Source organism: Lissotriton helveticus, chromosome 7, assembly GCF_964261635.1.
Source record: "Lissotriton helveticus chromosome 7, aLisHel1.1, whole genome shotgun sequence".
Lineage (NCBI taxonomy): Eukaryota > Metazoa > Chordata > Amphibia > Caudata > Salamandridae > Lissotriton > Lissotriton helveticus.
The window spans coordinates 1,882,230,725-1,882,250,383 of NC_136068.1; the positions used below are offsets into that span (position 1 = coordinate 1,882,230,725).

Below are 19,659 nucleotides of genomic sequence, written 5' to 3' on the forward strand. Positions count from 1 at the left end.
ATTTTTTTTGTTGATATTTCAAACTGGAAAAAAGTACCCAACAGGGCTCCACATTCTGTTAAATAACTGTGCAGAGCACATATCACGGTTATTAACTGTCCCATTAGGGGAAGAGGTGTTGCTTGGTGGCCAGGGCGACTGATGCTGGATATCACGATTCGATCCCCGGCTCCGGCGGCAGGGGTCTGCCCAGCACCATGCGACTCTGGGCAATAGCTCGCTTAATCTTCCCATCGGTCCCCAGCTCTGGGATACCCCTATGGGGGTGAGACGTGTGCTATACAAGTACTGGATTTACATTTTACATTATGTAGCCTTAAATATTTGAGTGCAATATTGTCACTAGTTACCTGGTGCTATGATCATAAAAAAAAAACATAAGGACAAACATTTACTTGGGTGGATAATCCAAACGTTAGGGAGGCCGAACAATTTTTTAGACTTTAATATATAGAAAAAGAGAGGAAAGGATCTAATTTTGAAGAGTACCTACAGCTCTCACTGGTTATGCAATGTGCACCTTCTCTCATGTTCAAAGTACAAGTTGGAGTTAACCCAACCAACAGGAGTGAAGTAATCGTGAACTGAACACACAGGGCCTTATCAGAGCGTAATGTATAGGATACCCGTTACAAATGTGGAGGATGTCGCTGCTCCCGTATTTCAAAAGCATCATACACTTTATCAATATGGCTGACAGAATATCCACCATGTTTTGACGGAGTATTTCATCTGCCAAACTCTAAATGAGGCGAATTGATACTAGAATTTTTGTGAAACATGACTTACTCTAGTCAGGGGAACTGTAAGCTTGCTGTTGTCAACATCAGTGCCTGTATTAAGCAAAGCATGGAATGAGAAGCACTGACGAGGTTAACAAATTCATCAAAATGCCACTTAACCCCTTCAGTGCTCAGGACAGTCCCCGGTCATCAAGCGTCATGGTGGGCGTGTGCTAACGACAGCTGGGGGCCGTCCAAACTCTCCATTTCACCCGCACAGCGAGGAAATTTGGCCAGCGCTCAAGGGTTTCAACAGTTACAGGGCAAGTCCTACCTCGCACAACTGACACGTGCCTGAAATTCTAGGTGTGCAGCTTTAGATCATTTGAGGAGACCTGTATGGTATGTTCCCTGTAAAGTGCGCATGTGTGTGCACACTACACTTTCACAGCTCCCAGCACCTCTGCAGGAGCGCACATCGATTACTAGCATGGAGAGAAAGACTTCCCCAGCTGCTCATTTAAAAATAATGCAACGGCGTGGAAGTTTTCTCTTCGTGTGAGCATTGCAAAAGGGGAATCCAGTTGAAAAGAGATCCTGTAGGGGTCCCATCAGTATTCTGATGGGGCTCTTCAGTTTGGCAGTAAGATGAGGCAGCTCTTTAAGTAAATATGGTAATGCTCTTCACACAGTTGCAAGGCCGTTTGCTCTATCCGTTTGCTTGAAAGGACTTGACGAGATAATTTATGTGCGATACCACGTCAGCAGACTGCAAGGGAGACATGCAGGTTCACTGGTCTATAGGCCATCAGCCTGGTCTTGCAGGCCCATTTTTTGCCTGTTTGTGGCCTGTTTTATGGACCGTTTTTTACTGTTGATTTCCCTGATAAACACAAACACATGGAGTGTCGCCTGTCTTGCAAAACACTTAGAGCCTGATTTAGATCTCGTGGACAGGTTACTCCATCATAACGGTGACAGATATCCCATACACTGAAATATAAATCCAATTTTTTCCTATGGGATTTATATTTCAGCGGACGGGATATCTGAGATCTAACTCAGGCCCTTAAACTGCATATTTTTACATGTTCAAAACTGCCCTAATTTGCAAATGTGGGCCACATTTTTTTCATTCTCATTCACTAATGGAGGCTACTTGCTTCCATATCCAAACCTGAAGACATATGCATGGCTACAGTAACAAGCATTGGCAAAGCCAATAGGTGTTACCTATGCAAGATCCTTTGGTTTTGTCAATGTTTTATTAGATATGTTGCACAGCAGCACAGGCTTAAAGTAAAGAACAAAAAGTGCTATGACACAGCCTGCGTTGACCGTGTCATAGCACTTTGTTTCCTATTTAAACCATGTTGCATAGCAGCCCATGCTGCTTTGTAGCATATCTAAAAAAGCATTGACAAAGCCAAATAGTTCTCTGGTATGTGCGTGCAATTTGGCTTCATTTAATGCTTTTGTGGTGGACATGAGGTGGAGGACATAACAGAGTGAAACAGCCTTTAACACGCATGCCACTACCACACAAGGTAAGTGCAGTTAAGGCAACTACACACACACACACGCACGCACGCACGCACGCACACACGCACGCACACACACACACACACACACACACACACACACACACACACACACACACATATATTACCTACTGGCGGTCGCCAGTAGGTATATATAGTTAGGATTTTTTCTCTATGGGTTTTTTGAAAATTCTATGTCTAATAACTTTGGCGTTTGTGGACGGAATTGGCTGAAATTTTCAGGAAAATGGCACATTTTGTTTCTGAGCAGCCCCTGAAAATTTTGGGGGGGTTCGTCAAGGGGGGGCCGAGAAAAAAGGGGGGTCCCAAAACGTGTTTTTAACATTGAGTTTTCCATAGGGCGGTTGGCCTCACTTTTAGCCCGAACGGCTGAATGGATTTGCACGAAACTTGGCAAAATTGTAGGGACTGGTAGCCCGATGTGCCTTTTGTAGGTCTCAATATATATGCTCCAGTGGATTTTGAGAAATTAACGTTTAAAAAAATATATATATCTGTAACAGCGGACCGGGCAGCGCTCTGGTTCGCGGACTTTTCGCGCAACGGAGCTTTGTGAAGCGAAGCTGATTGGTTCTCCGGCGTCTGTCAACATTCCAAACAGTCCGTAGCGGCCGCCATCTTGTCTCTCGGTAGGATCGAGAGACAAGAGGAGGCCGAAGCGAAGGGGCAAATGACCATAAGGGGGCATAGTACATTGTCGCTCACCCCCTAGGTTTGATGTGGAGGTTTTAAAAGGGCCCCGCGGGGCAAAAAAAAATAAAAATAATAATAATCGAACAGCTGAATGGATTTGCACAAAAGTTGGCAAAATTGTAGGGACTGGTAGCCCGATGTGCCTTTGCTAGATCTCAATATATGTGCTCCAGTGGATTTTGAGAAATTAACGTTCAAAAAAAGATATATATCTGTAACAGCGCACCGCTTCGCGTACTTTTCGCGTTACGGAGCTTTGCGAAGCGAAGCTGATTGGCTCTCCGGCGTCTGTAAACATTCCAAACAGTCCGTAGCGGCCGCCATCTTGTCTCTCGGTAGGATCAAGAGACAAGAGGAGGCCAAAGCGAAGGGGCAAATGACCATAAGGGGGAATAGTAGATCGTCGGTGACCCCCTACGTTTGATGTGGAGGTTTTAAAAGGGCACCGCGGGGCAAAAAAAATAATAATAATAATAATCGAACGGCTGAATGGATTTGCACGAAACTTGGCAAAATTGTAGGGACTGGTAGCCCGATGTGCCTTTGCTAGGTCTCAATATATGTGCTCTAGTGGATTTTGAGAAATTAACGTTCAAAAAAAGATATATATCTGTAACAGCGCTCCGCTTCTCGTACTTTTCGCGTTACGGAGGTTTGCGAAGCTGATTGGTTTTTCGGCGTCTGTAAACATTCCAAACAGTCCGTAGCGGCCGCCATCTTGTCTCTCGGTAGGATCGAGAGACAAGAGGAGGCCAAAGCGAAGGGGCAAATGACCATAAGGGGGCATAGTAGATCCTCCCTGACCCCCTAGGTTTGATGTGGAGGCTTTGAAAGGGTCTCGCAGGGCAAAAAAAAAATATACAGTTTTTTTTAGTTTTTTTGCGTGGAGTGCGCTCGGTTCGCGAACCGGGAAGCGGTCTGGGGAGCGTACTTTCTTGAAAATTAGTGAAAAAAGTTAGAGTAAAATAATAATTGTGAGTGATCAGATGTAGGGTAGCTCTGAGAAGAGCTTTTGGGTTTATGGTACATTTAGGTACTTATAAGTAGGTACCAATGCACAGTCTTAAATTCAGAGTGAAAACTCTGTTGCCCTCATCTGAGAAGTGAACTCCATCTGCTCTGTAGATATCTTGCATGTAGTAACGCAAGTTATTGTTGTACAGGGAGCCCATTCCATGGTCTCTCATGTAAGCTGAAACAGATTTGTTTACATGCTTCCTCGATTTCTCAATTTGTGGACAAAATTGGTTCGACCACCTCCATTTCTGTCTTTGGCATATATTTGAATATACCAAGGCAGTCTGAGGAAAAAGTGCCATCAATTGCTCAAAGGTGTCCTTTAAAAGCATTTCCAGACCTACCCCAGTCAAAGTGCCCAAATCATTACCTCCACAGTGCACAATTAACAGGTCAGGTTTTGGCAAATGCATAAAGGTTTTCACCAATGGTATCAATTGGTGACATTTTAATCCTCTGTGGCCAAACCACTTAATTTCCACATCTTGTAAATTGAGGTTAGGTAAATTCCTGTTTTCAGCGTACCTTTGAGCCCAATAGATGTAGCTATGTCCAACAATCCAGACAGAAAACATGGCGAGAGAAGGTTCTCCTGCAGTCAGATGAAGTGTGGCAATGAAATGGCAGTTGAAAAAATGAGAGTGTAAAATGAAAAAAACTGAGGAGTTTCTGTGTTAATGAAGCAGTAAGAGTGATTGGTGGATTTTGATTGCTGAAAACAGAAAGTTAGTGTGCATGGATGAGTTCGTTGAAAGATGTATTTTGAGTGGCGAAGAAAAAATCATTAAATGAAAGAATGCTTTGGATATGCAGGTGCACTGAGAGTTCAGAGTTCAATTGCAACATTGTTGTGTGAGAGGTCTTGCAAGAGGTGGTTGCTATGCAGAAAAAGCAGAGAGGGGGCAGAGGGGGGAAGGGTTTTGCTTTGAAAAAAAGTGAGGGAAGAGTTTTGATTGGGTGACATGAGAGATCTGTGTGAGGAATTACAGCATTTCTGTGCTTTTGATAGCTGCAGACTCTGGAGTGCATACCTTTTGCTCTGCTGAAGACAAATTGGTGTGTTTCTGAGACTGTTTTGAAACTCAAAGTATTTGCTAAGGTGAGAAAAAATGTCTTTAATTTAGATAGAAAATAGTGTGCTTTAAGGAGAAAATTATGAAGAAAGTTGTGTTTTTCAAATGTTGTTTTGTCTCAAGTGTTTCACAAATAGATTTTGTTTCTTTGAGAAATTGTAATTGGAGAAAATGTGAAGTATTAGTACTGACAGGGCTTTTATGTGCATAGGAGCTGTGGAGTGTTTTCAAATTATGACTTGTAAATCGTTTTTGAGAAAAAGCAATGGTTTTAATATTGATGAGAAGGACATAATGGTGTCTGCTTCTTTATAAGGTAATTGAGAGTCTCTGATGTTATTTTTCCCATTTCAATGTAAGAAGTTTGTGTGTGGAGCAAATTGCTTGTAAATATGCTCCCACCTGTGCATGGCAAATTTAGATTTTGAATGTTTCCGTTACATAGGCATGTTAAAGGTGACTGAAACATGCTGCAAAGGCAATCAAAAAATGCTTTTATGTGTCTTAAGGACATTTTAAGTCATTTCCCCATGTGCAGTGTTTTCAAATTATGAGTTGAAAATCGTTTTTGAGGTAAAGGAATGTTTTCAAAATTTATGTGCGCCATATGACCCCAAATTTTTTTTTCAGGGGTGCAGCAGGGTGTTCTTGAGACACCCCTGCACCGTCGGAAAAATTCGTAATTTGCGATGAGGTAATTGCTAATCGCAAATTGCACCTTCATTCCTATGGGCCTCCTGCTGCATGGAAATGAATGGGTAATCTTGCTGAAATGCAAAGTCGAATCTGTATTTAAAAGGGTCTGCACCTCTGTACGGGTGTTCGCTATGTGAAGCACGAAAGTTTCACGGGCCGAACTCAAGGCCACCTCTCTCTGAGACAAAAGAACTCTTATTCTTGCCATGCTGTTGAAATGTGCTCCCAAGGTTGGTATTTGTGGCCAGATTGAAAACTCCCTATGTTCATGTGTGGGAGGAAATAGAACATTTCTGCAGCAAATAACCCGTTCATTTACTGTTACGATAAAATGAATACTTTTAATTAACCCAGAACAATCTTCATTATTGAGCATCAAATAACTACCATTTTCCAAGAACTTGAACGTGGGGTTGATAGCAGGAACTGGCGTGCCTTGCAACACGCAAGCCATATTTGGTCGGTGTTTGTTGCATGAACCGTGTAACTGTATGTGCCTACACATTAGTGAATGATCTGGCGTCTCAGTGCATTCCTCTCCATTCAGATAAAGGTCTTGATCATCTTTGAAAATCTGTATGTGTATGGAAGCGACCAGACCTCATGAAGAAAACCACTACCTAAAGGTTAATAACGACCTATTGGTATATATTTCATACAATTTGAAAACTTATATAAAGCAAAAGGCAGCGTTATTAAACCGTGGATAAGGCACGTTGCCAAAGCAGTGAACCTTTTGGATTTATACTGGAAATGTTAAAGGAAGAATTACGGAGTAGGGCCTGTAAATCTTTAATGGACAACGAGTAAAATTACTCCAACCATCATATTCCTCTAACTCCGGGATAGTAGGGGTGTTTAATTTTTTAGAAGTAGCCAATCCAAAGCATTTGGTCTGGGAAATTGTTTCATTCACAAACAACATATGATTTGGGATGAGACATGCACGGTGGAAAGCCGCAGTGCCTTGTACCTGCCAGGTTCGTGAACCCCAAACTGATGTAGATCCTGGATATTTTTACACTGTGTTACGTTAGCATGGGCTCATTACTGGTTTAAACGCCATTTTTCCTTTTTTGTAACTTCTGCACACGATACTTAGTTGTTGCTTTAGCTTTCAGCCTACCTGCGTCAAGATCTATGCCTGCTTCAAGCAGGCGCAGGGTTTTGATGTAGCTTTGTCCTATCTGATTGTAAATGCGGCACACCGAGGGTGGCAGAGCAGCGGTGCACGTTAACTGGTGCATCCCTGGGGATGTGCTAGTTAATATAAATCTGCCCCTTTACATTTAATTATGTGCAGGGGACACAGAGTAGGTGAGGTTTATCCAAGGTTAAGAAGAGATGAGTCCTGTTCAGTGAAAAATTGGAGATAGGCTTCAGTATATTATATACTTAAGTAGTGTGTTAAGTTTTTGATGACTGTTATTAATTTACTGTTGGGTAATAGTGGTTAATAACATTTTTTATTATATTTTACCACAGATTCAACTGCAGATTATTTCAAGATTTTAGGATGCCTAGCAAAGAAAGAGTAAGAAAGGCTGCAAAACGTCAAAGACAGCAGGACCATGGAAGAATGCAGCAGTCCTCTAACAAAAAGATTTGTCAAGTCACCAAGAAAGCACCGGGTAAGAGTCGAAAAACAGTCATAAGAAATATGTGTAGTAAAAAAAGTATTACTACAGAAAATGTTTCACTCCAGAAAAGGAGACAGAATTCAAATGGTAAGGAAAGGCCAATGAGAAATGTTACTGCTAGAGTAAGAGATAACTCTATGCATGAAAGTAGAAGGAAACAAGAGTTTAGGGATATTTGTAAACGAATGTTCCGCAACAGGATAATTGGGAATTTGTTAAAAAATATTAAGAAAGGTCAGCAGAAAGTGGTTTTTTATAAGAGAAAAAAAATTGTTGAGAAAGTTATTGATCAGGCATTTGAAATTAAACGTAAGTTATTTATTTTGACAATCAATAGAATTCGGAAGCTAAACAAGGTAATTTATGATTTCAAAAGAAATAGTAGATGGAAGAGAATAGTTAATCGTAGTAATTTTTGTGAAGTTTTTTCTGGAGAATGGATGCATAGTTCCAGCTCTGAGGCATTTTTTAATGAGGAGAGTTATTTCCAGGATAATGATTTGGTGCATGCAGTTGACACCAGTGGTCGAGCTTATGAAGTGAAAGATGGTTGTCCAGTTGAAAAAGAAAAACTTGTGACAACAGAGATAGAAGAGGTGTTAGGTAATGAGGTTTTAGGGAGACGTCCTAAGGGTCCTGTGTACACCTGGAAGTGTAGTAGTATTTGCAGTGTACAACAGGATTCCATCAATTTGCTTTGTGATTTTATACGGTCATTTAGTAAGAACAGTTTGAAGCAGAAAATGAAGTTGTTGCAAGAATTAGATCCTTGCAGAGTGAGAGAAGTGATAGGTTTGCATGGTCATTCACTGGCTTGTCTTTCCAGGAGAGTATGCCAGAGTGTTTTTCATCATTTCATGATGCTAGCAGTGCATCATAATAAAGTGAGGAAATTAGTTAGAATGTTGTATTATGCTAAGAGTCCAGCAATTATGCTTAAACAATTATGCGCTGCTCTTTTGCATGGTTCTGAAATAGATGTGAAGAATATATGTGAAGAAATTGAGTTTTGTTACTTTGGAAGTAAAGAGGAGAATGTTGAAATTGACCAAGAAGAAGAGAGTAATGTGGAAGATAGTGTACAGGTTTCCAGTACAGATAATTTCCAGAGGGAAATTGCGACGTTTGAGGTGAAATCAAGTGAGAGGCCAAATTTCACTTGTGTGTGTTGTCGACGCACTTATTATAAGAATCAGACTAAGTTAGTGGATTTATATGGAAAAAGTGAAAGGGAAAATAATAGTGAATGGAAGGATTTTACAACATACTTGATGGTAGAAAATTGTTTTGATTTGGGATTGGATCTACGTGTGTGTACTTATTGTTGTAACAAATTAAATCAAAACCAGATACCTGCTAGAGCGGTTCATAATAATCTGGAATTGGTTGAGATTCCTTCTGAATTGAAGGATTTAAATACTTATGAATCTATTTTGATTCAAAGTATCCATCCCTTTCAGGCTATTGTAAGAATGGAGCCAAAGACAGGGAAATTGCCTCCATCAGATTTACAGAGAGGATTAAAGGGAAGAGTTGTTTATTTGCCTCTAGATTTGAAGAAAAACATTAACACAATTGGAGTAGAAAAAGTGGAAGAGGAACCTCTTGTTATCTTAGTTAATGGGGTTCCGACAAAGAATAAGAAAATATGGCAAGATTTAGTAGATGTTAGGAAAGTCAAAAGGGCAACATTGTATTTGAAAAAATATAATAAGTACTATAAAAATGTATATGTTGCAGAAGAGGAAGTAAGTGAGGAAGAGGATAGCGATTTGTGTGCTGGTCAAATTGAGAAAGTAGAACCCTGTACTAGTGAAGAAATATATGAACATTATAGTGTTCATCCTTTGCATTCCAAGGAAGTCATGGGGAATGCTATTGAGTTGTTTCAAATGAAACAAGCGAAAGGGAGTCCCATTAGTGTTTGGGAGGAAAGTTTGGAAGCTCGGTGTTTCCCACAGCTTTTTCCAACAGGTCAGGGAGGAAGATATGATGAGCGACCTCATCAAATTCCTGCTTCTGAATACCGGACTTTGCGATTGTATGCAGGAGATCCTAGGTTTCGACAATGCATTCCTTATTTGTTTCATCTCCTGTTTGAAAGCGATCTGTCTGGACTGTCATATGCAGTGAACCACATCTTGAAAAGTGGTATACACATGCAAAACATCTCGGCAAGTGACTTTATGGATAAAGTCAATGTCCAAGACAGTATTTTGGATTCTCACCTGATTAATCTCATGGCGTGTCAGCGTGGTACTAATGAGTACTGGTACCGTCGTCATGGTGATTTAAAATGTATGCTAAGGAACTTAGGAACTCCCACATGGTTCCTCACTTTGAGCTGTGCTGAGTATGGCTGGGAAGACTTACTTGAATTTCTACGAGAGGCAAATGCTAACGTAGAAAACATCGAATTCAAGACACCCGGAGAACTGTGCTCTTTGGATCCAGTCAATGTATGTAGGTACTTCAATCATAGATTTGAAGGTATGATGTCTTTCATCATGAATAAGAAGAATCCACCTCTTGGAGAGGTGTTGGATTTCTTCTGGAGGAAGGAGTACCAAGCAAGAGGTGCTCCTCATATACATATGTTGCTGTGGATCAAGGATGCACCTAAATTTGGAACGGATGCAGAAGACTCAGTGATGAGTTTCATAGAACAGTATTCTACGTGTGCTGTTCCAAACGCAAAGGAGAAAAAAAGCCTACGAGAAAAAGTTCTAAGTTTCCAAAGCCATCGATGTGGAAAGTACTGTCGTCGTAAATTCCGGAACAAAGACAAGTTCTACACCAAATGTCGTTTCGGCTTTCCACGACCGGTGATTTCTAAAGGAAGAGTGAACAGTTTGATGTCTTCGCTGCGACATAATGTGATGAAGAAATCACCTAAAAACACATACAATTTGAAGAGGAACGAAGAGTCTAAGTACATTAACGACTACAACCCGGTGATTTTGTCCATGTGGAATGCTAACATGGATATACAGTTTGTGGCTGATAACTATATGGCTGTGGCTCGGTATGTGACATCTTACATCACCAAAAAAGAGAAGACAGAATTGAAGGATATGTGGGAGGACATTTCCCATGAAAAGAGCCTCAGCAAGAAGTTGTACAGTTTCAGTCTGAAGATGTTGTCGCATCGAGAAATCGGAGCTTACGAATGTTCTGACCGGTTGTCTTCAGCAAGTCTCTATGCCAAGTCCAGGAGTATCGTTTGGGCGAGTGTTGGTCTTGCTGCAACGCGTAATCGAGTTCTGAAACCTGTGCGGGAAATTGAGTATTTGGCGGAAAAGGAGCCAAACAGTACCGACATTTTGAAGAGCAACATGTTGGATACATATTATCCAAATCGAAGCAGTCACCTCGAGAATGTTTGTCTGTATGAGGTTCTGCAAAATTACATATTCAAGAGGAACATCAAAGAAGATACTGAGAAAGGAGTGTATGCTGTAATAGGAAGTGAGGGATGTCTGGTCAAGCAAAGAAAATGCCACTTGATAAACCATCGAAAATTGAGTGGCGAATCTCCTGAAAAAAAGGAGTTTTTCTATTTAGCACTTTTGCAACTTTTTAAGCCTTGGCGTGCAGAAGAGGAACTGCTTGGAGATTTCCTTTGTTACGAAGACTCATTCAATGCTGCCAAGGAGACCATAGAATGTCCTGCTTTTCCCAAATATGTAGAAATGTTGAATGTGGAAATTGAGCAGGAAGCAACGATTGCAGCCGAGATTGCCAGAGACAGTTCTCAGGACAGTCAGAGTTCTGCTTCATTGAGTCAGGATCCACTAGGAGGACCTCTTATCGAAAATGAAGCTGCCACTGCTATGAATGAAGTGGAAAGAGCCATGGCACATGCTCAGGAGGATGCGGTTAACTTAGAAGAGTTGGAAAGACAACTCAACGTTGAGCAGAGGAAAATATATGACGAACTTACCATGCAAATTGATCATGGATTAAGTCATGACAAGAAAGAGTGCTCATGTACGTCGTTGAAGCCTGTCCAACTGTACGTGAGTGGAGAAGCGGGAACTGGAAAAAGTTTCCTTATTAAAGCAATTTCATGTTATTTGCAGGAAAGGACAGAGTCATCGCTGTCTTGTGTTGTCACCGCTCCAACTGGACTGGCAGCACATAACATTAAAGGGATTACTTTACATCGTTTACTGATGCTGCCAGTGGAGCATGACAACAAATTAGAATATCACAAGCTATCTGGAGATGCTTGTTTTGAAGTTTCAAGAGTCTTGAGGAAAATGAAACTTCTTATCATTGACGAAGTAAGCATGGTTTCCAATGTCATGCTTGCCTTTGTGCATTTGAGAATGCAAGAAGTTCTCAAAACAGAGTATGATGTGTTATTTGGTGGCAAACACATCATTGTTTTCGGAGATCTTCTGCAGCTGACACCAGTGAAAGGGCAACCTGTGTTCAAAATGCTCACGCATGAAGATACCAGGAAGTGCTTAGGGAGTATTGGCAACGTGAATATATGGTTAAACTTCAATTATGCTGAACTGCATGAAAATATGCATCAGGCAAAGGATGAAGTTTACAAGACTATTCTACAAGATGTTAGAATTGGAAAAGTGACCGAGCATGGGAAAGAAGCTTTACATGCACGATTACTGACAAATTTATATCCAGAACAAGATGTTGTGCCTGAGAATATTTTTCAGAAAGTTACTGAGAAAAAATCTGGAATATGTTTGATGCCAACTTTTGCAGAATGTGCCAAATACAACAACAAAATGTTGCATTTAGAAAAGCAAGAGATTGTGAAATTGGAAGCTATTGACAGAGTAGAGCATATGGGATCAACAATTATTTTGTCTGAGAATCTGAAAACAAAATTGGATTCATTAGAGAAGAGTATATCTAAAACTGCGGGTTTTGAAAAGACTCTGAATGTGTGCTTGAACTGCCGTATAATTTTAAGAAGGAATTTACATGTTGAAAGAGGTCTGGTAAATGGATCAATGGGTAATGTTGTTGATTTTGTGAAATACAGAAATAGAGATGGAATTAAATTTTTAAAAATTAAATTTGATGGCATTGAGGAAGTACAGCTAATTGCTCGTTGTTCTGCTAGATTTTTGCTTGTAAAAGACTTATATGTTCGTCGTAAGCAGTTTCCTGTTTGCTTGGCATATGCGGTGACAATTCATAAATCGCAAGGTTTAAGTGTAGACTGTGCATTGGTGAATATTGGCAGTTCTGTGTTCAAGGAGGGTATGGCATATGTGGCATTGTCACGAGTTAGGACTTTATCGGGATTGTACTTGATTGAGTGTGATGTCACAAACATTTGTGCGGATCTAGATTGTGTTAAGGAATACAATAGGTTGAGAAGAGAGTATGCGCCACATTTGCCTCAGTATCCTTTGTTTGAGAAACGTGTGGTAGGCCGGAAACGAAGAAATGTGACCAATACTGGGGAGGTTGTAGCAAAAAGACGAAAAGTCGATGAACCTGAAATTACAAGCAGAAACAAAAAGGATTCTGTTGAAGATGTTGTTGGTTTTCAATTTGAAAACAGTTCTGGTGTCAACTGCTATGCTAATGTAGTAGTTAATGTTTTGTTTTCTCTAGAAAATGTAAAAGAAGAGATTGTGGTCAATTCTGATCAAAGATTTTGCAGTTTGTTAAATTCTGTGTTAGAGAAATGTAGCACTGATAGAACAAACATAGAAAGTGTGTCTGAAATTCGAAATCTGTTAGACAGATGTTCAGGCCAAACACAATTCTCTCAAAATAGTCAGCAAGATTGTCAGGAGTTTTTAATGTACATGCTTGATGTATTGCATGATGAAGGTGTAGATGTAGATCACCTGTTTGGGCTTTCTTATCAATGGCAGCATGACTGCGAGAACTGTAGGGTATCAAGTACTACTAGTGTAGACTCAGAAAGATTTATATATTTAACTTTGCCAGACAGTAAATCAGTCTGTTTTAATAAGCTAGTAAAAGCAGCTGATCACAACATGGAGTGTAGCCAATGTAAATCTGAAATGATGTCCACATTATTTATACGAACATATGGCCAGTATGTCATTTTAATGTTCCAACGATGTAGGCCTGATGGAACAAAATTGACAACTTTAATTAAAAATTTTGTGGCTTCACAGTTGTCAATATCAGGAAGGACTTTTGTAACTGTAGCAATTATATATCATGATGGTCCTTCAATAACATCAGGACATTATACAGCTTATTTAAAGTGTAGAAATGGCTGGTCATTCTGCAATGATTCTGTTTTAATTTTCAAAAAAAAATTGCCGTTTGACCTTAAAAACTCTTACCTGGTGTTTTTAAAACCAAAATTTTAGGGAAAGAATCTCGGGATGTGCTCTGAGGAATTTCAAGAAGTTCTCATGGCTCCTACACGATTTGGCCTTGAGGATAAGTGTAGTACAGAGACATAACTTCTTACCATAACACTGGACTTTATGGAGAAATACGTGCACTTTGAATGAGTTCAGAAAAACTGTTTCTTTTTATAAGCTAATTGAAGCAGCCAATCAAAACATGGAGTAGAGGGAATGTAAGTCTGCAATGCTGTCTACTGTTTTACATTGCTTTGTGATTAAAAGTGATGTAGAGAATTAAATAATTGTACTAGTCATAAAGGTAGTGTAAGTCTGCTTCATAGTAAGCAGTATCAGTGTGATAGGAAATGTAGAACATGATTGAGGAAGAAGGGGAAGATATTACTAGTCCAGGATTGTGTAAATGATCTTCAACATTTTAATTCTGAAAGTTGTGGAAATGCGAAAAGACGGGATTGGCTAACAAGAAATCCAAGAGTTATACATGGCTCTGACAAGATTTGGCCTTGTGGAATCTTGTGGTAGAGAGCAAGAAGTCATTTATTGTATGTAACATGTTTTTGAAAACGATGGAGGTTTTCTTTCAGAAAGTGGCGGGTTGAAAGTAATAACAGCACAACAGAGTGTAAGCTGTTCATAGGACATCCTTGGCCGTCATGGAAAGTAAGTTAACTTTAAGGAGTTCTGAATTCTGATTTTTAATGTTGTATGGGTTTTTTAAACACAATCATTTTGATTGTGTTTTTTTCCCCGCTGTTATATGATGAATACCTTCAAGTCACTGTTTTAGTGAAATTTGATACATTCTGAGAACAGCAAAAATAAACCATTTAACATGTATAATTAATTCTGTTCTGTTTGCATTTATGATGTACATGTAGAACTGTGTAGGAGGCATGGAGAAGGTGAGGCTTCTGTAAGTGTCAAAGTTGTTGCATACAGTCCTCATATTCTACGTAGTCTTTTATATTTCATTACTTTCACTGTTTCTGACTGATCTAAAAAATTTTTTTTAAAAAGAACAGTAAGTATAAGGGAAGGAAACAGACAGTTATGTTAAAAGAAACACAGCTATAGGGAATAAACTAGGGATACTGTTACCCGCAATCCTCTGCTGATGATGTCACTGAGCATGTCATGAATGATGTAATATGTGACATCATCAGCAGTGGATTACGGGTAATAGTATCTCTAGTTTACTCCCTTATAGCTGTCTTTCTTTTAACATAAGTGTCTGTTTCCTTCCCTTATACTTACTGTTCTTTTTTAAAAAAAAAAATTTGGGGTTCGCTTCCGGTTCGCGTACCGGGGAGCGAACTGGGAAGCGAACTAAGAGAAATAGAGGTTGGCACAGTTGCAAATATTGTACCAATTTTTTAATAACGGGGAGGTAGTTCTGAAAAGAACTTTTTTTTTATTGTTTTTGTTGTTTTATATTTTTTTTATTTTTTTTCTGAACATTTTTTTACTTTTTTTGAATTTTTCTGAACAGTTTTATAATTTTTTTGTTTTTTTTTCGGAGGGGGCAACGAAAACGATTCATTGTAAAGGGCTCAACAGGAGCAAGAAAACAAAAAAAAAGAATTTATTGTTTGGGGAGTTTCGGACAAACATGAGCATGATTGTCAATAGCTCTGTTGATCAGAGTGATGCTACTTTCTGCGTAGCAAATGAATCCACTGCAATGTAGGCAGACTTGTTTTACTTCACGAAATCTCGTTTGTATATTTGGCACCATCTCCCTGCCCTCTGGTCCCGTTACTTCCGGTACAACAGATCTTCTGGCCATAATAGGGAGATTATCTAGGTCGTCCTGTTCCTCTTCTTCGTCTTCTTGCTGAATTATAACTTTAGCAGGTGGTCCACTCTTCCTTGGATGTGGTGGAGGTGGTGGGGAAGCACCAGCTGAAGCTAGTAAAGAAGCCATTGCTCACTGGTAACAAAGGGTCTTTCTCTCACAATGATGAAAGTCAGAGTGAGGAAAGAAGGAGGGATTTTCACCATTTGGGAAAAAAAATAGTTCTCAACCAATGAAAAGTGTTCATTTTAGATCATATGACCTAGTCTTACATCATTAGGAAACCGAAAGTGAAATGAACCAATGAAAAGTGTTATTACCAAGTCACATGACCTGCTGTGTGTATGTTACGCGCTTTGCAGGGCCTCCCGGTTTGCTTCCAGAAACCTGTGCTTTGCGACTCGGTAAGCGTACGAGTTCGCTAACGTAGCACGTCATATGACGTATCACGCGACAACGCGAAACGTCATGCGGACGGGAGGCGTCACGATGTTGTTTTCTAACGCGGCAGTTGCGGTAAAGAAACGTTTACCGGCTCGTGGTCTATTTCGCGGCATCAAGGTCAGCTAACGGGAAGCTTCCCGATTCGCGAAGCGGGAACGAAGAAAAAAAAATATTTTAAAAAAAAGGTATTAATAAACATATAAAATATATTTTTGGATTTAAAGAAGAATACATTTTACAGCTACAGATATTAGCTGTTAAAAAACCAATGAAATTCACTGAAAAAACCATAGGTTATAGACCATATATAGTTAGGAATTTGCATTTACAAAACCTTGAAAATTCACTGAAAAAACCATAGGTTAGAGACCATATATAGTTAGCTGGACATTTTATTGACATAAAACCAATGAAATTCCATATATAGTTAGTTGCACTAACTATATATCGTGCACCCGCAATCCACTGCTGATGATGTCACATATTACATCATTCATGACATGGTCAGTGACATCACTGATGACATCACTGATGACATCTCAAATGACATCACTGATGACATCACTGATGACATCTCAAATGACATCAATGATGACATCATGACACACCAATACCAGTTACTACATACGCACTCACTGATTCCTACGTCTACACACACATTCACTCATTCACCCATACAATCACTCATACATACAGTCACTCATTATTACAACACTATCATATGCACTCATACACCTATGCAGACACTCACACACTGCCACTCATCCATGGAGTTACTCACACACATAGTCAGTCCTGTAAAGAATCAATCACACTTCCATTTCCTCATCTATACAGTTAAACACAGAACACCATACTTCAGTGACATCACTGATGACATCACTGATGACATCTCAAATGACATCACTGATGACATCTCAAATGACATCACTGATGACATCATGAAACACCAATACCAGTTACTACATACGCACTCACTGATTCCTACGTCTACACACACATTCACTCATTCACCCATACAATCACTCATACATACAGTCACTCATTATTACAACACTATCATATGCACTCATACACCTAGTCAGTCCTGTGAAGAATCAATCACACTTCGATTTCCTCATCTATACAGTTAAACACAGACCACCATACTTTTTCACACATATACTAACACATACTTACTCTCTTATACAATCACTGATACAAGTACACATTGATATGCACAGAGTCACACACCTCCCAGCCAGCCACACACACACTCAGTCTTCCATACATCCACTCATTCTTCAATATGTAAAACATATTTGAACTTTACAAAAACACAGACACTAGATGATGTCATCAGTGATGTCATTTGAGATGTCATCAGTGATGTCATCAGTGATGTCATTTGAGATGTCATCAGTGATGTCATCAGTGATGTCACTGACCATGTCATGAATGATGTAATATGTGACATCATCAGCAGTGGATTGCGGGTGCACGATATATAGTTAGTGCAACTAACTATATATGGAATTTCATTGGTTTTATGTCAATAAAATGTCCAGCTAACTATATATGGTCTCTAACCTATGGTTTTTTCAGTGAATTTTCAATGTTTTGTAAATGCAAATTCCTAACTATATATGGTCTATAACCTATGGTTTTTTCAGTGAATATATATATATATATATCAAAACAATACCCTTTCAGGCATAGAGTGGCACATAAATTATGCAAAAAAGGGCAGAGAATCCTGGGTAGTTCTCAAGTTTAGGTGGAAAGCAGCTGCTGCATAGAGCACCCTCAGCACCAGTGACACTCTAGATCTGCTCACCTCAAATGTCTGCTTTTCTATCAAAGTCTTTAAGCACAGGATTAGCACAGTGATTAATCATTTCAGGTTGGCTTGGTAGGTATTTTACCAATTCAAAGCTGTAATACCCTGCCTGGAGTGGCAAATGGCTTTTGTCATTTTACAGTTCGGCTTGGACAGCGCTGTGCTAGTCTTATGCTTAAAGACTTTGCTGTAGAAATGGCGAAATACTTTGTCCCTTCCTATCTCAGTGTGGATGGAACTGTGCACTGTGCACATGCATCCACTTAGACATCCACTCAGACACTAATGTACTCACTCGCAGACTCACTCAGACTCACACACCCATTCAAAAACTCACTGAGACACTTATGCAGCCACTCCCAGACCTACTCAGACACTCACATACCCACTGAGACACTCATGTACTCACTCACTCTAAAAAATTACAGATTACAGTTGACAAATAAAATAAAAAATAAACCTTAGAAATTCACTGAAAAAAACAAAGTTTACAGGGACATAATAGTTAGGCTCGGATTTCACTTGTAAAAAACCATTGAAATTCAGCAGTTATAGTTAGCTGAGTTTACTATAACTTACTCCCCCGCAATGCACTGCTGATGATCTCACATATTACATCAATCAAGACATGGTCAGTGACATCACTGATGACATCTCAAATTATATTACTGATAACATCATGATGACATCATACACAGAATCCCTCACACCCCTATACAGCCTCTGGGACTTGAAGGTTATGCACATTTAACCCCTTCACTGCGGCGGCTATTCCGCCGCAGTGCTAAGGGGGCGGGGCGGCAGCGCGGCCGCCGCATGCTGGTGACGGAAGCACTCCGTCACCAGCCGCGGTTGGGCTGTGCTTGTGATGGAGCGGTTCCGTCATGGCCCGCCCCGCTCAATAGAACGCTCAGCGCAGGCGTGTAATTCGCACCACGCATGAGCGGCGAGCGGGCCATGGCGGAACCGCTCCGTCATCAGCACAGCGCACCCGCAGCTGATGACGGAGCGGTTCCGTCATCAGCGTGCAAGGGGTTAAACCATGAGCTAACAACCCAATTTCCACATGTCATTGTTTAAGAAATAACGGAGCATCATCATATACTATCATAATGTAAGATTTACCAGAATACCATTTTTTGCTTTGGCACATACAGACAGTTGATACTGCCCAAGTTACCTACACATGATAAAGAGTGATAGACTGTCTTTATAAACATTGGAAAAAAGGGTATTCTGGTAAACCTTAGATTATGATATTGTTACAATGTTCATTGTTCTCTGCGCCCCTTTGTTAGAATGTAGTATATGATGATGTCTCATTATTTACCAGAATGCCTCCTTGTCAGCAGAACGGGACTGTTTATAAGTTAACATCAAGAAACCACTCATTAACCGTGAGCAAGACTCGCCCAGAATCGAAACACATTGATGTTTGCCAACTGTCCCAATAAAGTTTTGCATTTATGAGACATTGGAATGTGGCCTGATTATAGATTAACAGCTTTTTAAAATCTATGTGGCTTGGCCTGTCTCCATCTGGTACAGGACAGATCACGTAATCTCTCGATTTTAATGTGTTTTATTTAATTTATTGAAATTTCATTGCTCTATAAATGTCATGTATAATTTTTTTAAGTCTTCTGTAACAAAATGTGCTGATTGCTGGGGTGGGGTTGCTAATATAATATGCAGGGTATGTGGGGGTTCATGTACTTTTTAGGATTTTACATATTTGTAATTTTACAAACTGTGTGTAGATTGGAATAAAATTATGATGATGATGGTGATAAAAAATTTTCCTAATGAAGCTCAAATACCTGCAGCAGTACAGCTGTTCTATACTGCAGATGATGTCAG

At 39.8% G+C, this 19,659-nt stretch overlaps 1 protein-coding gene across 1 annotated transcript in view; it reads right to left on the reverse strand.

Annotated features, from left to right (window-relative positions):
• LOC144770853 (killer cell lectin-like receptor subfamily B member 1) overlaps nucleotides 1-19,659 on the reverse strand; it is a 73,012-nt gene that overhangs the window by 17,991 nt on the left and 35,362 nt on the right. The window lies entirely within an intron of this gene.